Source organism: Antechinus flavipes, chromosome 1 (genome assembly GCF_016432865.1).
Source record: "Antechinus flavipes isolate AdamAnt ecotype Samford, QLD, Australia chromosome 1, AdamAnt_v2, whole genome shotgun sequence".
Classification (NCBI taxonomy): domain Eukaryota; kingdom Metazoa; phylum Chordata; class Mammalia; order Dasyuromorphia; family Dasyuridae; genus Antechinus; species Antechinus flavipes.
In genome coordinates, this window is record NC_067398.1 from 712,703,790 (window position 1) to 712,722,250 (window position 18,461).

General features: G+C 49.0%; 1 protein-coding gene and 1 long non-coding RNA gene across 2 annotated transcripts in view; both read right to left on the bottom strand.

The window, feature by feature from the left end:
- MN1 (MN1 proto-oncogene, transcriptional regulator) overlaps positions 1–18,461 on the bottom strand; it is a 62,050-nt gene that overhangs the window by 38,462 nt on the left and 5,127 nt on the right.
- LOC127545628 (uncharacterized) lies at positions 86–955 on the bottom strand. The gene is made up of 2 exons (XR_007949697.1): positions 823–955; positions 86–773 (listed from the first exon to the last, which is right to left on the bottom strand). It is a non-coding gene; the product is annotated as an uncharacterized LOC127545628 (long non-coding RNA).

Below are 18,461 nucleotides of genomic sequence, written 5' to 3' on the forward strand. Positions count from 1 at the left end.
ATTTGCATCCAGAGAGAGAAATATGGAGACTGTCTGTGGATCAAAGTATAGTGTTTTCATCTTTTTGTTGTCGTTGGTTGGTTGGTTGTTTTTTTTTTCCTTTCTCCTGGTTTTTTCCCTTTTTGATCTGATTTTTCTCGCGCAGCATGACAAATGCGAAAATATGTTTGGAAGAACTGCTCGTGTTTAACCTATATTGGATTACTTGCTGAGGGGAGGGGAGAGAAAAATTTGGAACACAAGATTTTGCAAGGGTAAATGTTGAAAACTATGGAAAAATAAAAAACTATTGTTATTTTTTAAATTGCTTTGTAAATTTCAAAATCCTTCCCTGATATCCCTAACAACCATCCCATTTTTTATCTATTGTGCAGCATTCTAAATCTGGATTTGAATGGGACCCTACAGGTTATTTAGTTCGATATTTTCATTTTACAGATCAGGAAACTGAGGCCAGGAGTAGAAGACAGTTAGTGGCAGAGTTAGGACGGAAGCTCTCTGATCCCACACTCAGAGGGCCATGCTATGATTTCTCAAATCCCCTGCCCACTTTGTGATTCTCAAGTTCTTGCGGCCCCTTGACCAATTTAGTGAAGGGATTCAACAGCTCACAGAGGGAATCAGTTGTTTTTCAGCCCAAAGGGGAACCAGTGCGGAGAGTTGGAAGAGGGATGGCTACATGTGGGGAGTAAGAATGGGAGAATTAACCATGACGGTACATGCAAGGACATCTCTATATGGGTATCACAGTGGGTTAGGCTGCCAGAAGCCACCTCAAGGGGCCCCCAGAAGCCACCTCAAGGGGCCCCCAGAAGCCACCACCTCGAGGGGTCCCCAGAAGCCACCTCAAGGGGCCCCCAGAAGTCACCACCTTGAGGGGTCCCCAGAAGCAGCCTCGAGGGGCTCAGAAGCCACCTCGAGGAGCCCCCAGAAACTACCTCAAGGGGCCCCCAGAAACCACCTCGAGGGGCCCCCAGAAGCCACCTGCAGGGGCCCAAGAGGCCAATCTTCCCAGAGGACTGAGTTGCAGAGAGAAACCCCTCTTTGTCTGGCAGCACAGACTCGCTCCCTTCCCACAGGGCCCTCCGTTCTCAGTACTGTATACTCTTACCCGCTCCAGAGAACAATGCTTAGGGAAATAAGGAAATCACTTCCCAGTCTATTTAATACAGAAACCGTAAAAATAAACAACTAGAGGTAGAGGGGAACCACGTAAGGCAAAACTTCTCCCAGCTGACTCACTTCACAGCTAATTATTCCAGAGCTGACGCTTCCCTCCTGCCTGGTGGCTAAGAGCACAGGCTTTCTCTGGCTAGCTAACCGTCGGTGTGCTTCTGGCTGGCTGAACAAAACCCGCCTATTCAAGAAGGGGAGATTTCTTGGAAAGGGCTTCCTTTCTCCCCAACCCCCTCCCTCCAAACTGCTTGCCTTTATACCATCCAGAGCCTGCCTTCTTGGAGGGGGGGAGGTATTTGAGTCGGGGTTTCATTTTTTTATTGACGGAGGATGGGGAGAGTTTACGGCCCACGCCGAGCCTCAGAGGCCCCGAGTGCGCCTGCTCATCTCTGAACGCCGCCATATGCGGAAGAGTGACCATTACTCACTCGGATCAGGGAAGCGTTCCTTCGAATCTGAGGGAAAGCTGTCAGGGGGAAGAGAAAAGACCCCGGCACTCCCATACAGCAGGCGCTGACCCGTGACTCCAAGGAGCCAGAGTCAAAGGCAGCTGCATATTGGGGTCTGTCTGAAAAGAAAAGAGAGCCACAGAACGCTAACCTGCCTCCCCCCAGCCCAGGAGGCAGAGCCCGGCTCCTTACCCCTACACAGCGGCGTCGGAGGGCTGGCTCTGCATGTGTCCCTCCACGGGGGCCTGTTATCTTGTGCCTAATATCATGAAGGCCTTGGGAGCCGGGAGACCTTGAGCTGGAGTCCCCCCTCTGTCTAAACAGGCTGGCTGACATTGGGCAGGTGCCTTTATCTCCCTGGGTTTGGGGTATCCTCCCCCATGACATGGGGGTTATATCATCCGCCCCGCCTGTGTCAAGGGGAGTTAAGAGCCTCGGGGGCATTTGTGTGACCTTGGAAAGCTGATTTCCTCTCGGAATCTCGGATTTCTCCTTTTTGAAATGAGAGGTTGGAACAGCAATCTCTGAGCTCCCTTCCAGGCCTAGCATGTTATGATTCATTGAGAATTATTATTAGCCCTGCTTCTGTAATCATCACACCTTTCCTCCAAGGGTCTCAGGCCCTTTATAAGGGGCTGAGAATAAAGGCTCCAGGCCCTGGTGCAGGCCTGCATTTATGCTCAGCCACCGCAGCCCCAGAGTAATGTGACATAACGGGGAATTGGAGGAAAAGGGTCTTGGGTCTGGGTCCCGGCTCTGCTGTCAGTAAGACGTGGGACTTCCCACAAGTGAGTTCTCTCTCTCTGGAACCTCAGCAAATTGAGAGACTTAGATTCAATCATTTCTAAGGATTCTCTGATCTTTTGACATTTCATGATTTAAGTTTGAAGGCCCCTCTCAGTTTAACAATTCTACCAGTCCTGCTATTCTCTGTTCTAAACTCATCTCAGCTCTGACTTTCCCTATTCAAATACCCTCCTCAACTCTGATAGTCTGTTCTAAAGACTCTCTCAGCCCTGAGGTTCTCTGTTCTTATAACCCTCCCAGCTCTGATATCCTGTTCTAAAGACTTTCAGCCCTGAGGTTCTCTGTTCTAATAACCCTCCCAGCTCTGATACTTTATGCTCTAAAGGCCTTCCCGACTCTGATACTCTCTACTGTAATACCCCTCCCAGTTCTGCTATTTTATATTCTAAGGGCCCTCCCAGCTGTAACTCTGATATTCTATGTTCTAAAGATCCTCTCGGCTCTGATACGCTCTGTTCTAATACTTCTCCAACTCTGAGATTCTATGTTCTAAGGGCCCTCCCAGCTCTGATACTCTCTATTCTGATACCCCTCCAAACTGATCTTTTCGATTCTAAGGGCCCTCCCAGCTCTGATACTCTCTATTCTGAGGTTGCTCCCATGGGTGGTGCCCATAATTGGTAGGACCAAGGATCCCCCAAAAGACACCCTAGTGGCTAGCTGGTCTGAGCTCCTCATTTTACGGTTGGTTTCAGGCCCAGAGAATTTGGGTGAGCTGCCCAAAGTCACCCAGGCAGAGCTGAGATTTTAACATATGACTCCAAAGTCAATATTCTTTCCACTGACCAAATTGTCTCTTAAAAACTTCCATTCTGACATTCTCTGTTCCAAGGCTCTTTCTAGTTCTGACGTTCTACATTTTAAGGTTCCTTCCCGCTCTGACGTTTTCTGTTCTGAAGACCCTTCCATCTGGAACACTCTGATCTGAAGGGTGGAGGACCTTTCCTATCCAAGCTCTTCCATTTACTACCCATAAGACTCTGGAAAAGTGATTTCATGTCCACGGGTCTCACTGTGCTTTGCTGTGAAGAGATTGGAAGGCCCCCTTCCAGCCTCAGATCCTGTTATGAGTTAGTGGCGGGTATCAGCACAAACTATTGCCCACCGATGACAACAACAAAAATTCCCTGAAAGGACAAATGTGCCTCGGGGGAAGGAAATCCAGGCAAAGATCTGGAAAATCTCTCCGTCTGCCAATGGCCTCTGCGAGGGAGCTATTGTCAGGTCCTGTTCTTTTCTTGAAAAACCTCACCTTGCGAGAGCAACGGACAAGGCCCGTCCCCGGGAGGTTGGGACCCATGACGAGGAGGCTGTTCTGAATAGGAATCTTTCAGATAATGGCAACATATGTGCTCTGGTTGGAAGCCCATCTGTGCCCAGGGTTTGGGAGAAGGATGGCGGCCGGCCCAGCATTGATGTCAAAGCAGAACGGGGAGGGAACGACAAAGGGAAGAAAACGTGGCTTCTGCGGGACGTCGGAGGAGCCCGCCAGGAGGGGCCCAAAAGAACCGGGCCACAACCTGCACCATCCACCTTGGTGGAGATGGGGGGGGGCTAAAAGTAACAGTGATTATTGGGTTTGGATCTCTCATTTCATTTGGGGTAGGGAACTTCTCAGAAGGAGACGCTCTCCATCGTTAAAGGTTGGTACCTTCTCTGCAACTTAAGAGTCTTAAGAGAGTTGCCAAGGAGCATTGACAAGTTAAGTGACCCTGGTCGAGCCAGACTCTCTAACCAGTAGGCCCCATCGTCTCTTCACAATAATATCAATAATCTCTTGTAATGGCCCCGACTCTCAGTGAATCGTGCAATCTTAGGCCCGGGACGGTCACCCCTGTTTTACAGATAAAGAAACTGAGTCTCTAAGGTGACTCAAAAGTAAATTCATTAAAACTTACATGGATAATATTTAAATATATCTTCCATATATCATCTCAGGGAAACCCAGGCTTTAGAGAAAAAAAGAGACTATCTCAAGTACCCTCCCTTATTTTAAAGATGGAAAAAATGAGCCTCCAAGGAAACAAAGTGACTTCAGGATATCCCAGGATCCAGAGCCGGAAGGAACCTCAGAGACCACCTAGTCCCTAGCTGAGGGAAACGGGGCTCAGAAAGGTCAAGGGACTGACCCACAGGGGTCAAGCAGGACTGGACCAGGTAGCTCTGGGCCAGGGCCAGCATCCTCTCCAAAGAGACAGCCGGGCTCCCACCTCTATTTACCCTGTTTTCTGAAATGGGTAATCATCCCGTAAAACCACATCCTGAAGGGGGAAAAGAAAACCGAATTGTGTGAAAATCAAGCCACTTCCTTAGCCGGCCCCAGTGTCAGCCGCTTCCCCCGAGTTAGAGAACGAGTCTCTCGTGAGCTTTTGCTCAGGAGAAGTTAACAAGACCCGTGAAGAGGGGAGGGGAGAGGAGGGGGCAGAGGAAGCTCCAGAAACTGGGACACTGGTTTCGAAGGGATAAAAACAGATCAATTTCCCTCCAAAGTTTCCAATGAAACCCGCTCCTGTTTGGGGAAAGAATTTCATTAGGGTAAAAATATAATATAAAAATACCCATTTAGAAAGGATGTGCTATTAATTCCTGGCCCTCGATGTGGAGGGGAAGATTGCATTTTTATCTAAATGGTTTTTCTGCATAAGCCATTTACAATATTCTTTCACGGCTCCGTAATAGGCCCCGCTGCCATTAGTACTGGGGGCTGCCCGATAGCTGAGGGCTGGAGTGGTCTTCAAGCACTTTGAATAAATAACTCCTTAAAATCTATTCCAACAGGGACTTGGGAGGAAAGACAGAATACGCTTCTTCTCTCTCTCTCTCTCTCTCTTTTTAAAGGACAAAACAAATACCACTGGGAGACCTCTGGGAACATGTTGGAGAACAGAGTGAAAAGGGAATAAAATGGTTTAAGTTTTAGCCAGATTTTTCTGATCCCTTGATCAGCTAAGAAACCGTGGACACAGACAGATGTTGTTCTCCACTGACCAAGGAGCATGAGTGCGCGTGCACACACACACACACACACACACACACACACACACGAATCATATCTCCACTACTGCCACGGTTTGGGAACCTTCCACTTTCTATCCTACGTGGAAAGAATGAAAAGCAATCCAGGAAAACAAAATCTTTTTTAAGCAATCAAACAAACACGTCGGACGGAGATTTCCCCAATTCAGCGACGTTTTTCCCCCCACCCCCCTGTAAACCTTCTCTCTGAAAGGAAAACAAAAAGAAAAAGAAGAGAGAGAGAGGGAAAAAAAAACCTTAGTATGAGTTAAACAAGACTGCTTTCAACAAACTGGTCCCAAGCTTGGGTGCCCCGGCCTTCCCGGGGCCAGGCCCAGAAGCAGAAACACGTCCCGTGGAGAAGTAGCACTTTCCGCAGTTGCCAGACCGGACCCTCCCTTCGATGGGATACCAGCCTGGAAAGCCATCACTTCTGAATGCCTCCAATTCTGCCAGAATTCCAGAAGTTTCAAAACACTATCTGCACGTACGTTGCTCTCTAGCTCAAAAAAAAACCCCTAATTCTCTCTGTGGACTCCTCCAGCAAACTGGCTGGCCAAGTCCGTCCGACCGAGAGACACGAGCCCACCAGAATCACGAGCGTCTCAGCCGCCGTCTGACTCAACCTATATTCCAAACCAAACACCGTGGTCGTCCAGCCTGCGCTTAGAGAGCAAGGGGGGGCTCATTACCTCCAGCAACAGCCCCCTCTCAAGACCCCAGCACCCAAACCTCTCGGTTCACCCACCTCCCCCTCGGGGCTCCCTTGGCTTCTCTGGGCCCGGCGGGGCAAGCTTCAAACCAGGACCCTGGAAATAGGCTCATTTTACGGTGCCCACAGGTAACAGGTGCCCCCTTTTCCTTTCCCACCCTGCTCCACCAGTCAGATTTACTGGCCTGGCTTGTGCCCGTCTTGTAATTACAGGAAACGACTTCTGTTTTAAGGGCTTAGATAAAGACCCTTCCGAATTTAAGGCCGGGCACCAAACCTCCATTACACTTAATAGGCCCACATAAAAAAAAGTAATTGTAGCGCCATCTCGCCAAATGGGTGTTTTCTCAGCACGGGGAAGTTCATTTCTGTCTGACTCGACCCGACAGTCTGGCTCCCCCACCTTCTTCCTGAAGAGAAAGCGGGTCTTCTGGATGAACCCGTTTAAAATATGCTGAAAAAGCAACAACAACGGGAGAAGCTTTGGGGAGAGCCTCTGACCCGGGCCCATTGTCACCAAACACGCTTCCCTCTGCCCCTCCTCAAAAAGCAACAACAACACAATAAAACCCCGACGTTGTCCTCGTTATGGGAACCAGAGAGTGGCAGGGGGAGTCCTTCAGAATGACATTCTCTCCTCGTTTGAGACCACCGGGAAGAGAGACCGAGTCACAGTCTCCCCGTCGGCGGGTGTGACCGAGGTGCCCCCGGAGCCCACGTGTCACGGAACAGACCGTGAGCGAGCCCCCCCATCCCTCCTCCTCCAAGCAGACATCTTCTATTTCTCTGTCCTCCCTTTCCGGCCAGCCTGCCTTCCCTCCATCTCCAGCATGCTCAGGAATACCCAGATGGACATGTAGCCATTTTGTAGATAGCTACGAGCAGATTAATAATTTATGCCCTGAAACTTTCTCTGAACCAGGAACAAAGGAAGAAGCGAGAGAAATTTCATTTCTTTGGCCATGAGCACAAAGGGCTTCTGAACTGGAGAGCCACTTCCGAAAAGGGGAGCCCACTCTCCTCCCTCCCTCGGGCAACAGACGGGGCCGGTCCTGGGAACCCGGGGAACTGGGATGGGGCAGAAGGGAGGAATTTAGGACGGGGGTACTTTTGTGCGGTTACCCACACTTCCGAGCTCAACCCACCCTGATCCAGACCACTCCTTATCACTCCAGGCAGACAATAAAGAAACGCTCGTGTTAACTAACTCCCAGGGGGGAGATTTACAGGGAGGTCCAGGAAGCCTCTCTTCTAAAGCAAAATCCAGCCGGATTTCACGGAAAGATACCGAGGGGAGACTGACTGAGGGAGACGGAGAAACCCCTTTGCTGTTGCAGTATAAGAAGCCCTCAAGTTTCAGGGAGAGGAAACTCTTGGTAAAAAAAAAAAAAAATTAATTTCATGCTCAACCTCTGCATGACTGTATATTTGTGTTTCATGGACAACTAGCTAAGACAAACAAAACAATTTGGACATTTTCGCGGTAGAAGGATCATTAAATTGTTCCTGCTTTCAAACCAAATTTGGTCTAAAACCTTTCCCCATCACCTCCGCCTCCTCCTTTCCTCAATATGAAAAAAAATGAGGTCTCTAATAACAACATACCAGGCCATTTAAGAGGTCAGTTTATTTTTAGCCGATTTAGGCCTTGCCATGATCGAGAAGAAGGTTTATTGACAATGATTTTTTTTTGGGGGGGGAGGGAGGCGACACCTCCAGGCAGGGTGGAAAAGCAGGAGACTAATCCGATTCCCTCCTCTTTCCCTTCCTTTCCATCCATTTTTAGGCTCCCTGGAAGTTTAGAAAATCATCTCTTCCTACAGTTCTTCATTCTGCCTCCTTTTCCCCCATTACCATGGGGGGGAGAAGGGAATCCTAACATGGGAAGATGATACCAAACCAAGGGAGCGAGCCTACTTCTGAACAAACCAAAGGCATCGTCCAAGGTAACCAGAACCCACGGCCCACGAAACGTGGCGACGCTGGGAAATCACGGCAGAGGCAGCTCGTTAGCAGGTGACGATTCGCCCTTCTTCGGGGGAGGCTTTTTTCCTCCCCTGCTCCCTCTGATATGTAAACGTCTCAGGGGTTTGAGTAAGAAACCAGAAGCCTGTCCTCCTGGCACGGAGGTCTCCCTCACGAGCAAGTTGGCAAGAGAGGAGTTATTCATGAAGAACGCAGCCAAGGCCCCCCTCTCCTGGGCCCTGTAGTCAGGCCCACCACCATCCCCACCCCGGCCCCCCTCTAAACAGAAACAGTCTCCGAGCACTAGCAGACCTCCACCGAGGGCACCATCGGATGCCTTCCCTCCGGGCAACCGCGTCCCACCAGGAGAGCCACACAAGCAGAGGACCGAACAGAAACCCCAGTAGAGGATGGGAAGGGGTCGCGTCGGCTCAGATCTTGGGGCAGAGTCACCACCGCTTCCGAAGATAGATAGGGCCCGTCCGCTGCCACCAGCCCCACCCCAAACAAAGAACTTTATTTATGGCGGGGTGCGGGCTCCCTACTGCTGGGACCAGGGGGGTTATTTAATAAAGATAATCTTAGGGTTCCCTCTTCCCCCACAGCGCCCTCCCCAAAAGCAGATTACGGAGGACAAACTATTCCGGACAATCCAACAAAAAGAGCTCTTGTTTTCTGTCGTTTCCGATCACAGGTATCGTTCCCCACGACCTGTGGCCCTCACCACACTCCCTCCTCCGTACCGGCAAGAGCCACCCACAGACCCACTGTAAGCATCATTTCTGTGACAACCGATAGAAGCCTCAGGCCTTCACTCAGAAAGGACCCCGGCCCGGATCTGGTCCAAGTGGGCTCACTGGGCCAAAGAGCTCGTTTCCCCTCAGGTTCTAGTTCTGACAAACTCCCAGCCAAAGATCCACCGCTCATTCGCCCCGTAGCCTCGCCTAAGAGCCGGAGAGGGGGACAAAGACCAGGGCCTCCTGGGAACTTTTTGTGTTTCTCTTTTCTCAGTCCCACACTATCGAAGACATTCCCGCCAAAGAGCCCGACTGAGCACCATTTCTGGGATATTCACGTTTAAAGACACAGACCTTGGAAAAGAGTAATGGCTATAAGGCCCGACTTGGGACCCCGCACCGACCGTAGGGTCCCTGGGACAAGACCAGCAGACGGTGGTGAGTGAGTCACTAACTAGGGGCCAAACGCTCCCCCCACGATCCTGGGGGGATGCTTAAAGTTCTCGAAAACAACTTTTCTGTGCCAGCCTAGAGCTAACCGAAGCTCTGACTAAAAGGGGCCCCCCCAAAAAACCACATCTTTGAGACTCAATTTCTTATGGAGCTTTAACTTCAAATGAAAGTTAGCTTCACGTCAGATCTTTTTTTTTTTTTCACTCAAAGAGTACCCTCTTTCAGATGGTCGGGGGTGGGGAGAGGGAATTGCAAACTATTACCCATGAGGAGTAGGAAAAGAGAAATACCAAAGTCTCATATATCCAGGCCATTTTGTTTTTGATGGAATTCCAGGAGACACACTGCACCAAGATGTAGAGAGAGGGAAGATTGAGCCCAGCTCCTTGGCCCCATAAGAACACCAGAGTCAATTCAGATTTTCTACAGAGACAGGGAAAAGTTAGGTGATCTCTGAATAAATGTTGTGATTTTCTCCAGCCCCACCATGTGTAAAACTGAGACCTGATCCAAGCATCTATCTGTCTGTCTATCTCTATCTCCATCTGTCTTTCTTTGTATTTCTCTGTCTCTTTCTCATCTCCCTCCATCTGTCTGGTCTATTTCTCCTACTCTCCCCTCCCCCACCACATCCGTCTGTCTGTCTGTCTCTGTGTTTTTCTGACTTTCTTTTCTCTCTCCATCTCTGTGAGTACTTATTTGATTCTATCCTCCTATTTTCTCTCACTGTTCTCTTCTCTCTCTGTTAATGTCTGAATTCTCTTTCTCCCTTCCTTTATATTTGTGTGTGTGCCCCTATGTCTTTCTCATTTCCTTTTTTTTCTCTTTCTGTCTCTCTGACCATTCCCTTTTTCACTGTGTGTCTAATGTCTGTCTTTTTCTTTTTTTTTTCCCTGTGTCTCACTCTGTTCTTTCATTCTCTCTTCATTCCATGTATCTGTCTCTTTCTCTTTTGCCTTCTTTCTGCTGATTCCCTTTCCCCTCTTTTCTGGGTCTCTCTCTCTCTCTTTTTCTCTATCTTTCTCTCTCTCTCTCTTCTCTCTCTCTCTCTCTCTCTCTCTCTCTCTCTCTCTCTCTCTCTCTCTCTCTCTCTGTCTCTCTCTCCCTCTTTCTCTTTCTTTCTCTCTCTTTTTCTGGCTTTTCCAAACAACAGAACTTTAACCACTCAGTCACAGGATCACCTTTACTGACTAGATCCTTCAGCTAGCTTCCAGAAGCAGATCTGATTTTCATATTGGTCCATCAATTAAAAGAAATCCCAGCACTTGGCAAAGTAAGAGAGAAATCAAAGCAGCAGAAATCACAGTCACACACACACACACATACACACACACACACACACACACACAACCAGAAATCAGTTATGTCACAGAAACAACACATTTTCTAAGGGCAGCGTAAAAAGAGGAGACAAGATGGAGGCTGGAAATAAAGCACACATTTGATTATATCGGCAAGGAAGGAAATATGAACACCTCATCACCACCGTGAGTTTCTGTCTTCTTCAATCAGGAGAACCGACCCCACAAGCTATCTTTTCTCTGTTTTGTTTTAAATTGCGGCAGGGGGCAAGGGAGGGGGCAGCGCTGGAGAGAGATGGTCCCCTACCACCTACGATGTTCTCAATGAAATATGAAAGCCGGTGAGCTCGCTGAAATGAACACCCCAAGCTCACCAGCTGTTGAATCCCAGGTTTCCACTTAAACGACATTTGGATCGGAGCTCTGCAGACTAAACCTTCACTCAGCAAGTCTCTGCCATAGCGCTGGAAAGTTCTCTCCTTGGTCCATCCCAAGGAGGAGAAGGATCCAAATGTGATCTTGCTCCAGTCACCCGGGGCTCTCTGGCCTGCGGGGCCAGGCCATCCCCTTCGACCCCGGAACCATCCTGCTCTACCTGGGCTGCCGACTACCCTGAGAGAACGTCCTCGGGCACACAAACATTTTTTATCGAGCCCAAAATGCCACATCTGGACAGATACACTTGGTAGATGGCACCGGGAGGCTCTGGAGGTTCTGAAACACCGGGTTTTTTCTTCTCTGTAACATCTCTGGTCAGATGTCACGTCCAGGGCAGCCCCTCGTCACCCCAAAGCTCATGAACAGCTGATTAAAATACAGCCTCTCTAAACAAAGCAGCCAGGCATGTCCTGGAATAATTATACCCCAAGAGGATAGTGTTTTTCGAAAATCTCCCCAAAGTAAACGGACTGACCTTTATTCAGTCCCCTGTTTATGCCGGGCTGGTCTTTTTTTTTTTTTTTCCCTCAATCCTCAACAAAAAAAAAAGTTTTGCCCTTAGAAATATGTACATTCAAAGAACTCTTCTAATCAAAACTCAAGCGCCAGCGTGGTGATGGAGGGGGGCCGACTGGGGGTTAGGATTGGGACATTATCTGGGTCATCCTACGGAGACTCGGTCCCTTACTGAAAGGACAGCAGAGGCCATAAGTAACTCTCAGGAAAAGCAGAAGGATCCGGCACTGTCGGCAAGCCCCAAAAGGACCCGAGTAACGGGCATTGCCAAGGTGGCAAACTGGCATTTCCCTAGGAGATCCAAACCGGGGGAAGGTCTCAAAGAATCGGGCTGCTCAGAACCACAAACAGATCCACAGAACCACACAGAACCACACACACACATGTTCTATGGCAAAGGGGTGTCCTGGGGTGGCTAGCGGAATGGAATCCACTTCTCTGAAATACGGCAGCCCCCTGCAGACCCCCTGGCCCAGGAGAGCCCCCGGAGCCATCTCATAAAACAATCTCTATTTTTGTCCAGCCTCTCCCTTTCATAACACGCCTCACAACACTCAGCCCTTTTCGGTCAGAGCCGTCGATGGAGTCTGGATCTCACTAATTTCTTCCCTGCCCTCCCTTTCTAAAAATAACCAGGAAGTAGATTGCTGCCGACAGCCCGATCATTTGTTAGAAATCAGAGTGTATGTGAGGCTGTCTCCATCTTCCACCTAGCGAATCACACGGAGACACCGCTTCCCTCTGGGTGACTGCTCGTGTCTGCCCCGGCTGCACCACTCTGGTCGGCTCCACAGGCCCTTTTCTTGGCCGTCCCAGCCCTCGTCACCCGCACGCAACAGGTCCGGGCAGAGCCCGCGCCCTCCCTAGCACCCACACACACACACACACACACAGGCCATCTTCCCCATCACGCACTCAAAACTGCCAATCCAAGTAAACCCCAATCTCCACAAGGAATCCGTCCACCCCAAGTGGCTCCAAAATCGGAAAAAATCCCCGGAATAAACATCCCAGCGAGCTGAAATTCTGCCTCCAAACAAGAAAAGTTGGGCTAGTTGCACTTCTGGGGAGGAAGAGGTGCTGGGGAATGGGAGCTGGGGAAGAAGGCTGACAGAAGGAGGAGGAGAGGGAGGGACAGCAGCATGGTAGCCACGGTTCACATGGTTGCCTCTGAAAGGCCAATAAATTCCCACTGTGGCCGATGGTTTATGCTATGATGGGGGTGGGAGCTCCCCGAGCCCACCCGCGCCCACCCAGAGTACAGACTTCACCAAAAAGAGCCGCAGTATTTTCACTTCCCAGGTGAAGCAAACTGACCCGGCAGGGCGAGTCTGCGCCCCCGAGCAGTCTCCTTCAGAACGGTGGGCCCACGGGAGACCCGGGCGGAGGAGATAATACGGGGGACCGTCGCGGCAGCAGAGAAGGGACAGGAGAAGCGGGAAGAGCCCGGTCCCCAAGCCGGAGGAGGTGAAGGGCCGGGAACAGCCTCCCCACCGGAGGCCTCCTCAAGTCCTCCCCATAATGGCCATCGGGGGAGAAATCCTTCCTCAGGACCTGCCGCCCATCCAGCCTGAATTATTTATTAAAGATGTATATTTCCTAACAGCAGAGTATATCACATAACTTCTTGGCAAGAACGGCGGCGTTTTCAGTAACTGTTCAGAGGCCTGGTGGAAGTTTAAATACCTCTGTCAGGCAAACAAAATCATATCAGGGATCGGCGAATGTCATTGCTCGAAAGAGAAATTAGTTTACAGATTCAGCCTCCCTCCTTTCCTAAAAATCTCAATAAAATAAGAGAACCTTTCACTCGGCTGATGTTTCCTCTGCTTTGCCGGCTCTGAAGGGAACTTAGGAGAAATGGAAATGAATTCATATTGAGGAAGGCGACTCCTCAGGGGCAGCCTCCACATATGTGGGTATGTCGAATACATATATATATGCACACGTATACACACACACATGTGTGTTCTATAGTATATAGTTTACATACATATATGTGCGTGTATATGTACGTAATTATCATAGAAACAATAATAGCAATAAATATTCAACAGCGCTCTAGCTATTTAAAATAAAAGCAGTTGCAAAAATCCAGTGGCAGATGAAAGGGATATCTTGCACGACGCCTTACCTCCCTGGCTTTAAATTGTCTCTGTCCTTTATTAATATTTATTGGAAATGGATAATTGCAGATGTGTGCTGGGCTGGGGGGGGGGGTTATGCTGGTTGGCTTGTCTGAGAGACAGGTTTATTACTGCGGTGAAATATTAAAGAGCCACAGAATATCAGGAGTACTTCTGGGGACTGGGCTGGATTCCTGCCCCCCCCTCCCCGCCCCATAAAGGTTCCCGAGACTGATCTGTTTACATGTCCCCTGATTAACACCTGTAAAGCTTTAGGTTACATGGTTCTCTACCACACATGCTATAAAGAGGCAGGAACCTTAGAGGTTCTGATGGGGAAAAAAAAATCATAAGGAAACTCTACTACCTATGCTATAAGGAGGCAGGAACCTTAGAGATTCTGATGGGGGGAAAATCATAATAAAACAACTACGGTTTTTAACTCCCGGCCGGCCAAAGCACCTCCCGTCCCATCGTTTAAGTTGCTTTTCAGTCGGCCTTGAATTTTCAAAACATCCATAAAAGGTTTGGAGAAGGATTGCGGTGAGGGGGAGGGGAGGGGGAGGCAATTTTCAGAATAAGACGTCCTAAATAAATTCATAGGCCGCGGAGCAGGGAACGGCTTCGAAGCTTATGTGGTCTGATGGTGCTGATTTGATAAAGGAAGGAAACTGAGAGGAGGATGGAGTTTGGCCAAGATGGGCCAGGTAGGAAATGGCAGAGCTGGGATTCACCTTCCCCGGACCTTCTAACGCCCCATCCAGGCTCCTTCTGCCACAAGCCGGCTGCCGACTTTAGATCCGACAGCCCTGGTGGACGTCCGGCTGGTCTGCTTGCGCCTTCCATCGAGGGAGAAATGGAAAGCGTGGGACCAACCTGGTGGTCCTAAGGGAGACTTAGGTGCTTTTTTTTTAAGTCTTTCCTCTCCCTCCCCAGAGGTTTTCTTCCTGGGGGCCAGATAAGTTCCCAAAGTTCCCCTCCGATCAATGAAAGACTCTTCTTGAAAAGGAGCATGCTTCCTGAGCAGCCATTCACAGAAACCCCACCATTGGTGGGGGTGAAAGCCAGTACTTGGGACTGCTTCAGATTTCTAATCCGGAAAGAACCCCCCCCCCCAGCACTTAGTAAGTGTGAACTTTCTCTAGGATACAATGAATGTAGGCTACCTTAAAACAAACAGGCCGACCCTAAAGAAAAGGAAGGGGGGGTATATTTTTTCCTCCCCCTACCCCACCCCATGAAAATCTGGTGATTCAAGGATCTAATGGTATTAGCTATTTTTCCATCTGCCCTGAAATCCACCAAAACCAGAAATCTTCCCAGAAAGGGATTAAACAAAAGGGGGAGAGGGGAAGGCAGAGGGAAAAAGAGAAAGATTTTAAAATATCAACAGCTCCCTGCTTCCTTAGCACCCTGTTCCACCACCACAGAGAGCCTTAGAGGCTCAAACCTATTTGCCGAGCTCCTAAGTCCATTTTTCCCAGCCCATCTTTCTAAAAAGCAGGGTGTGTGCCTTTCAAAGCGGCCCCACCTAAGTTCTGTGACAGTTTGGGACATCGGTAACTTAGGAACATTGGACATTTTGTTTTTGTTTTATTTTTCTCCCCCTCACCCCCACCCCCACCCCTCTGACCATCAAGGAAGCCATGATAGGATTGCATCTCCTAGGATGCCTGGCTTCAGACTTTGCAGGGCTGTGAATCGGTACGAGTTCCCACCACATCTCCTGCCTACAGGAAAGCCGTGGGAGCCCATAGGAGAGTCTGGGCACGTCTCAGGAGTTTTATACTCCATGCCATCCGGAAGAGTTATTTGGGCCTTCCAGCCTGGGTGTGGATCATTTTGCTAAACACAGGACTGGTATTTTGTCACCAGGGCGGGAAGAATTCCGAAACGGTGTTAATATTTAATCATTCCAGTAGCTAAGTATTTTATAGCGGGTGACAAAATAAAGTAGGTGCTTTTGCTGAGAGGATGAAGGGTCTTCTCCTTCCCTGGCTGAGGTTGGGGGCTGCGGGTCGGCATCTTCTCCCATAAGCAACAGCTAATTGTGGAGAGGACCCCCAGACTGCTTATTTTGAATTTTTTTTTTAAGGACAGGCCCTGACCTTCCACCTGGAAAAAGTAGCCAATGCCAGAAAGAGTAGCCAAGCCTCGAGTGTTTCTGGGGGAAGTACACACCGGGCTGTCTGTAATGAAAGAGGGAATCTAGCTGTACAATGTAGGCAGATGGGAGCAGCAGGCTCTCATCATAATGAAAAGTTGAATCTTTCTTATTTACTGCCAGGGAGGGAAAAGTAAGATCTGAATGAGATACCCCGGTAGACTTTGGACGGTGGGTCCAGATGAACCGAATGACGACCCAGCCCCAAATCCCAGGCTTGAGCGAGAGGAAGGTTCGGCTTCCTCCCTTCCCCTATCACAGAGCACAAGACAAAGAGAGCCGAGGGACCGGGGGTCCCTTCCTGCCCGCCGCCGTTCACTGGCTAAGCTCAGCAGCTCTGGAGCTAATCCCAGAGGACAATGCCAAGGATAGGACCCACTTTTCCCCTTTTTAGGTGGGGGTGGGGGCGGAGGAAGCCAATAAATCCCAGCAGAGAATCTGCTTTATTCCAAAAATAAACCCCTCGGTTCCAGGCCGGGGCCATTTCTTTAAGGACATCGCTCCTCTCAGAGGTCACTTCCGTGTATTTTTCCTACTGGAACCCCAAAGAGCTCCCCCAAAATCGGCTCCTCTTCTCCCTCTGCTTATTCCACACAAGATGTACGGAGAAGGCAGAAAAGCTGACTGTAAGCCGGCTCCAGCTATTTATCCATGTAGTTGTTTTGTTTTTTTTTTTCTCACCTCCCAAGCTAGTCTGGGTTTTTAGAACTTTTCTCCCCCATACCTGACCCCCTCCCCAACATTTTTGCCAATCTGCTTTTAATGATTTGAGGGGAGGAGGAAGGGGGAGGGGCGTTTGTGCCAAGGTAGAAATGACAGGAGCTGTGATTTGTGCTAACTAGCTATTGATCCAGCCCAATCGAGATGTTGTGGACAAGAAAATAAACGAGAAGGCGCCAGGAAGGACGCTTGTGTGCAACTCCATTTAAAAATGGAAAAAAAGAGAGGAAGGTCCCAAACAAAACCAATTTATGTCCTTGCCTGGCTGAAGCCTGAAGAATACTGATGGGCACCAGCGGCTGCTGTGCATGCTAAACACGCCCGGCTCCGGCTCCCAGGGAGAGCGTCCTGGGCTGGGCATTAACCGGGAACAAAGACGCAAACGGCAGGGACCGGCCATTCACGCTTCAGAAAGCCCAAGGAGGAGAGCCAGCCCCCCTGAAGCTGGGAGCTGGGAGAGCCCGGGAGTTTGGCGGGGCCACCTAAGTCCCATTTTATCTGTGCCTTTTACCCTTGTCTCCAAGCCCCAGTCACCAGAAGGAGGAAGGGGATGCTCAGGAAAAGGGAAAAGCAGCTGGCTAAAAGATGAGCAGAGATAAAAAAAAGAAAAATAAGGAGGAGGAGGAGGAAGAAAGGGAGGAATAGAAGGAAAGATATGAAAAGGAGGAGGAGGAAGAGGAAGAAGAAGAAACATAATGATGAAGATGAACAAAAAGAAGGAAAGGGAGAAGAAAAGAGAAGAGAAAAAAGAGAACTAAAAAGAAAGAGCTAGAAAAAAGAAATATGGAGGAAGAAGAGGAAGGGAGGAGGAAAGAACAAAAAGAATAAAGAGAAAATAATAGGGATAGAAAAGCAAAGAGAAATAAGGGAGGAAGCAAAGAAGGGAATGGAGGAAGAGAAGAGAAGGGGAATAGAAAGAGATAGAGAAGAGGAATAAAAAGAAAAAACTAAGAAAGGGAATGATGAGAAAGGGGAAAGGAGAAAAAGGTAGGAGAAAGAAAGGAGGATAAGAGTCAGAGGAAAGGGAAGAAGAGAAAGAAAAAAGAGGAAGCTAGTAGGAAAAGGAGACCATATAGCAGGGGAAGAAGGAAAAGGAGGAGGAGGAGGAGGAGGAGAAGGAGGAAGCAAGCTAGGTCCTAGTCCAGTAAATAGGACACTAATGAGGAAGGCATAATAAAGGCAGGTTTCGCCAAGCTGCTTTTTGGCTGGCTGACAATACTCTGATGAGTGAAGGAAGAAGATCCTGCATATTTTTTTTAAATTATGATATATAATTTTAAGAAGTCATTAGCCTTGAAAAAAATGACCTCATTAAAATAAAACGGAAATCTACAGGAGCCGAAGTCATCTTTAGGTTAAAAAGAACGGTTATCACTTTAACTCCAATGGTTTTCCATTTAAGGTTTTTCCCCCCTCAACTTATAGACTCATAATGGCCTCTAGACACTGGGAGACCTATAATGGAATCGAATGCCGGAATTAAACATCTGTCACCCCTGTGCAGCTCCCTAGTGACAAATCCTCGATCCCCCCATGCCCCCCAAGAATATATGCTAGGTGGTTTGCATGGGAAAAGTTTGTCAGTCTCAGCCACCCCCATTTCTCAACCGCCCCCCCACCAAGGACAGAAGATGTCAAAAAAAAAGCCAAAGGAAATCGGGGGACAGTTGTGGGAGCCCTGACAGGTCTGGATTCTCAATAATAAACCAGGATAGTAACAAGAGACAAAACAACTATTCATTATAGAAGCAACTGTCAAATTAGGGAGGGCCTCAGAGATATGCACAAGGCCTTACAACTTCTTCCTTCCCTCTTGTTTTCCTCTTTTCTACTTTCCTTCTCAACTTCCCTTCTTTACTTCCCTCTTTCCCCTTTCCCTTCC